Source organism: Triticum aestivum, chromosome 3A, assembly GCF_018294505.1.
Source record: "Triticum aestivum cultivar Chinese Spring chromosome 3A, IWGSC CS RefSeq v2.1, whole genome shotgun sequence".
Lineage (NCBI taxonomy): Eukaryota > Viridiplantae > Streptophyta > Magnoliopsida > Poales > Poaceae > Triticum > Triticum aestivum.
In genome coordinates this window covers 552,570,957-552,576,834 of record NC_057800.1, presented here as the reverse complement: position 1 = coordinate 552,576,834, position 5,878 = coordinate 552,570,957, and the positions used below count along the sequence as shown (strand labels likewise).

At 54.5% G+C, this 5,878-nt stretch overlaps 1 non-coding gene across 1 annotated transcript; it reads left to right on the top strand.

Annotated features, from left to right (window-relative positions):
• Positions 1-5,128: 5,128 nt before the first annotated feature.
• TRNAR-CCG (transfer RNA arginine (anticodon CCG)) lies at positions 5,129-5,201 on the top strand. The gene has a single exon. It is a non-coding gene; the product is annotated as a tRNA-Arg (tRNA).
• The last annotated feature ends 677 nt before the right edge of the window (positions 5,202-5,878 follow it).

The window sequence follows — 5,878 nt, the reverse complement described above, 5'->3', positions numbered from 1 at the left end:
TGAGCCTTTATATACGGAGGCACGGGGCACCCCTAGAGACACAAGTTGATCCACGTGATCATATTCTTAGCCGTGTGCGGTGCCCCCTTCCATCATAGTCCTTGATAATATTGTAGCGGTGCTTAGGCGAAGCCCTGCGACGGTAGTACATCAAGATCGTCACCACGCCGTCATGCTGACGGAACTCTTCCCCGACACTTTGCTGGATCGGAGTCCGGGGATCGTCATTGAGCTGAACGTGTGCTAGAACTCGGAGGTGCCGTAGTTTCGGTGCTTGATCGGTCGGGCCGTGGAGACGTACAACTACATCAACCAAACGCTTCCGTTGTCGATCTACAAGGGTACGTAAATCATACTCTCCCCTCTCGTTGCTATGCATCACCATGATCTTGCGTGTGCGTAGGAATTTTTTTAAAATTACTACGAAACCCAACAGTATATGACTTTGCTATTTGTTGGTGTTTTTGTGTGCGTGCGTTGGTGTTGGCTGTGTGCATCCTAGCTATGCAGAGGCCGGGTGTGTACTCATTATGTTTGTATCCTCTTAATGCTTTATTTGAGTTAATAAAATTCACCCTTTGTTGAAAAACGAAGGCCAGTGAAAGTCCACATTACATTAATAAAAACACTAAAAACAAGATGACGCGCTGCCCTAGGCATCCTCGGCGACGGTGGCGTCTGCGTCGGGACCGGTGAGGTCGATCAACGTCGGCGCAGCGCCGGCCCAGGAGAACGCCGTGTTCCAGACGGCGGCGATGTCGGGCTTTGCCACCGCTGCCTGGGCCTGGCGCTCGAGCATCTGCAGACGCTCGCCCTCCCGGCGCTCCTCGGCCAGTCGAACGCGACGCCAATGGTCGAGGTAGGCCGCCTCCTGCTTCTCCGTCGCCCCGAGCCAGATAGGCGGAGCGCTGACCCACTCGCGCACTACTTCGGTCTAGGAATAGCGCTCGCGGTAGGCCGGCTCCTCCGACTCGGCTTTGGGCAGGGACGGCGGGGCCACCGGCGGCACGACGCAGTCGCCCGCCGCGAAGAGGGCCATGGCCTCCGCCATGGCAGCCTCGAAAGTCGCCTCGTCCGCCTCCCTCCACCGCTCCTCCTCCTCGCCCTCCTTGATGGCCGCCTGGTAGGCGGCCTCGGCCTCCTGGTCCTCGTCGCGGACGACGAGCGCGAGCGGCGGCAGGCTGTGGTCGACGCCGCGGACGCCGCGTCGCCTCGTGCTCGAAGGCGAACCATCGAGCCTAGTTGGGCGAGTCGGCGGCGAAGTGCGGGTCGGCGCTCTGCTCCGACGTCAGCAACGCCCGCCGGCGCCGCACCTCCTCTGCATGGGCCCTCGGCGTCCGTGGCGCTGCCGGCACTGGGATCCTCTCCGGATCCAAATGCCAGTCATGCGGCAACGTCACGTTCAGGTACGGCAGAGGCACGCGGTGGTGCCAGTGCCACTCGGCCTGGTGCAACGGCACGTTGATGCGCTGCCTCTGCCGGGGAGCGCGCACCGGCGCAGGGAGGGCGGGGAGGAAGGGGGAATGGCGGGCGGGGGCTTTGCCCTTGCGGTTGCTGCCGATGCCGGAGAAGAAACTCATGCTGGTGGTGGCTAGTGTTGTCGCCGGCGTGGGGGCAGGGGTGGCCAGATGGGGACGTGGGGCGAGTGGTAAGTGGATGAGGACGGCCCCGCCGCACGCCCGGCTTAAAAAAGGACGACCGCCGTCGCTGACGCGTGAGCCCAAGGTGGGCGGTCGTCATAAATTGTGTTGACCGTGGCGGTTGGGTGGCCGCCAGGTGGGGACGCGACGGACGGCGAGGAGACGCGCGGCGCGTCCGTTTCGCGTTTGTGCCGACGCATTCCAGGCGCAATTTTGGGCCGAAAATGGGTCGATGCGGACGCCGGACGGACACGATTTAAGTTTGGGTCGACGCGTTGGGCCGCCACTTTTGTTCGCGCCGACCCAAACGAAGGCGGGCGGACGATATGAGTCGCCCCATTGAAGTTGCTCTTAAAGAGTGAATTTTGATATGTTTACAGCATGCACGTGCTTAGCCAAAGCCAAAGCCAAAGCTGGTTGGTTTCGAAGAAGCTTGATTAGATCGAGCAGTTCGGTTTACGAGTGGGAGTCGCGTATGTCTCGCAGCGGAAACTTGCGAGTAGGATAACATCCTCCTCTTTTTGTATACTATAAAACGAGGATAGCATTCTTTTTCAAAAAGAAGTAGCAGTAGGACAGCATCTGCGCCGCACGAGCCACCCTATATCTCGCCCGCTTCGTTTTGGACGACGGAGCACCGAAGCAAAACCGCGTGCGTTGGTGCGTGCGAGCAGTCAAAAGCCGGTGCCACGCGCCGCGGATTTTGCTTGGGGCGGCGACGCCGTGACGTGACGATGGCCTTTCCCCTTCCGGATCCGGGCTCGCTGACGCCGTGCCAGTAGGTGGGTGCGCGCCGTGTTTATCCGCGAGCGAGAGCAGGCAGGGTGGGAAAAAGGCCGAAAGGGCTGAGAGCACAGGCAAACGAAACGGCTATGCGTTTCCTTCTCGATTTGGACAAAGCACACACCTTCTTTTCCTCCTCTCTCTCTCTCCCGTCCCGTCTCTTTCCGTGCCCGTCCTCCTCTTTGCGGTAGCTGCAGCGGCCGTATCTGCCAGCGCGCCGCGTCGTTTTCGCTGCGTGCTCGCCGCGCCGGGTAATACGACGCGGCGCGATCTCATCCCGCCGATCTGCCGCTGGGCTCGCTTGTTTGTTTCTTTCTTTCCGGTTCCCGTGCATGGCACTTTTAAAACAATTCCACTGCTGAATGAACTCACTTGTTTTAACGAACGAGTCTTCCGATTCTTGTTTATGATTAAAATCAGTTCCGATTTCTCAAGCAAGTCTTGGCATTATTGCGTGCAAATACAAAGAAAACGAGTATCTTCAGAGTCAAGCGTGTTGGCTATCCTTTTCTTTTGTTCTTAAACATGGAGAGAGAATCGGTGGTAGTATTAAACGAATTGGTGGCGTGTGATGGCACTTTTTAGAGGGGGGCGAGACTCGCAGTCAGGAGCTCACTCACTCCCCGGCGTGAGGCATCCGGTGGCTCTCACATGAGGATGCACGTTGTGCATTGGATCCCAGGGAACCGAAGCCCGCACGCACATGGTGTTTGTACTGCACTGTACTTCCTCTCGCATTAATCGGGCGCGCTGCTCATCACGGTCGCGGTTGAGTGCGCCCGTACGCTAGCGCCCACAAGAAAGAAAACCGTCGATAAAATACTGCATTATCTGAACAACTGTACCCCGTAATCAGTCGCCGGCCTGTGAAGTACTGCTGCTGGTGTACAGAAGTACTAGTGATAAGTTGACACTTGACACCGGCCGGTGGTAACCGTCGCGCTTGGCCAAAAATCGTCAAGAGGGTCGTTCTGTCGACGCGCAGGGCAGCTCGGCGTGCATGGTGCGTGCCCGGCCGACCCCCACTCATCGTGACCCATGATCCATCCTCTATCCAGTTCTAGTCAGTCTAACCGCTTATACTAATCCGCCGCCCCACTGGGCCTGGGCGTAGTACGTTGCTTCACGCGGAACGGAAGCGAAACGCGCGGCGAGAAAAAGGACGCGACGCGTGCGTCCTCCCCGCCCCAAGGGACGCCAGCGGTGGCGTGCCGGCGTCCGCGCCGGTTGCGTCACGCATGGCACGCGACGCCAGCGGTCACGCTCAGGGCCGACGGTCGCCGGCCGTCCAGTGAGCTGGGCTCTCTCCCCGGTCGCGGCGTGGACGGACGGACGGAGCTGCGGGCGTGCGGTACGGTGCACCTGCACTACCTACCCGCGACCGGGTCTGGTCGGTCGTGCATCAACGGGCCGCCGTGCCGGTGAATCGACCAGGAAAACCGGGGGAAAGGAAGGGAAAGGAAAAGTAAACGCCGCTCGGCTCGGCACGCGTCGCCTCCCCGCCGCCGCACGTGGTGTGTCGGCCTCGGCGTGGGCGCGCGGCGGACAGCGAAACGGGACGAGGGGCACGAGCGCCGCGTGGTGCGCCGCGCGCCGGTCGGCGGCACGTGGGGGCCGGAGATAGGGGGAGTGCGTGCGGCGGGCGGCGGGGGAGGGAGCGAGGGATGGATGGGTACTAGATCGCGTCCGTGCCGGCCTCGTGCAGTCGTGCTCCCGATGGATGGACGCGGGTGGACGGGCGGTGGCGTGGTTCGGAATCGCTTTCGCCGCCACGTTTGCCGGGTCCGTTTTTTTTTGTTTTTGTTTAGGTTGCGGCCTTGAGGTTTCGTGAGGGCCACAGATGGGCCAGCGTGGATGCGGTAATCGACTTCGTGCTGTTTGGCCCGTTCGATATCAAGGACGAGCAACCTTCTAACCTGCGGCCCACACTTTACTCCCCGCCGTCCCTCTAACCTGCGTTGCCTATAAAAACCATCTGAACCGTGCCTTCCCCTGATAGAGAAGGTACGCGATCCTGTTAATAACGGAAAATAAACACTTTTGTCATGTACTCCCTCCATCCGATGAAAAGTGTACATATAAAATTTTTAGGACAAATTATGAAATGAAGTAAAAAATGCATTCGAAAGGTGCAAGCCATCATCTCTTCTCTTTAATTACCCAACCTCCAATGACCTAAGTGCATGTAAAAATTAAGGAGATCATGCGTAATATGTTGTTGGTCTTGATTACCGTGTGATGGGAGAGAAACGCTTTTTCTACTTTAATGTGCATTTAAAAGATAGATGTACACACTTTTATGAATAAATTTTAAAGCCAAATCGTACACTCTTCATCAGACAGAAGGAGTAAATGAGGAGCTAGACTAAAAGGTAAAAGCACCATAGACCCAAAAACTTGTCCATCCCGTGATGTTTTAGTCTAGAAACTTGCAGAAGTGGACCCCATCACTCCAAAACTTGCACACAATGTGACAATTTGGTCCAAACCCAATCAACTAATCTCTTGAAGACTTTGTCATAAAACATAAAAAATAAAGAACAACATAGTTTTCTACAATAAATAACAAATTAAGACACCCTATTCTCATATTAGAAGACGCCATAATTACTTTGGAGCACCGGTGTTATTTGGTTTCTCCTTGGACGAACAGAGTCTACTGTCTAGTTGTGTCACATACACTTCTAGTCGGTCGTTAACAAGTTGACCGCGTGGCCTAATGGATAAGGCGCTCGCCTCCGGAGCGGGAGATTCTGGGTTCGAGTCCCAGCGTGGTCGCTTCTTTTTTACATTCTGTTGTTGATTTTACTTTTTATTACGGGCTTGGCATACACGAAATGCAGTCATTTTCTTTGTTCTTTTATAATTTACATTATGGACTTCACTACAAATCTTTCTTTTTTTGGCATTACCGTAAATTATTCAGCTTAATCTTTTACTCTTCCTAAAAAGATCGAGCCAAAAAATATATCATGATACAATGATGAGACTTGACAAATCAAGATTCGGCACAGCAGTATAGGATGGTAACCAAGTTTTTAATTTTGCAAATTACAAAAAAAAATTGCCGAGAGTGAGAGCGTGGGTAGTATACACATCAGTCAATTATTCAGCTCAATCTTTTACTCTTCCTAAAAAGATCGAACCAAAAAGTATACCATGATACAACGATGAGACTTGACAAATCAAGATTCGACACATCAGTATAGGATGGTAACCAAGTTTTCAATTTTGCAAATTACAAAAATAAATGCCGAGAGTGAGCGTGGGCAGTATACACATCAGTCAGTGCCCAAAAAGTTGAGACGAGAATCATTCAAAATTGACAAGAGCGCTAGAAGCTTATTTCATTATGTTATATGATGAAACTTCATCCCTGGCATTACAAAAACCAGCATTCAGACTAGGTACCGCTAGAATGGGATTTGAAAAGGCGCTGAAGCTAAACTTGCATT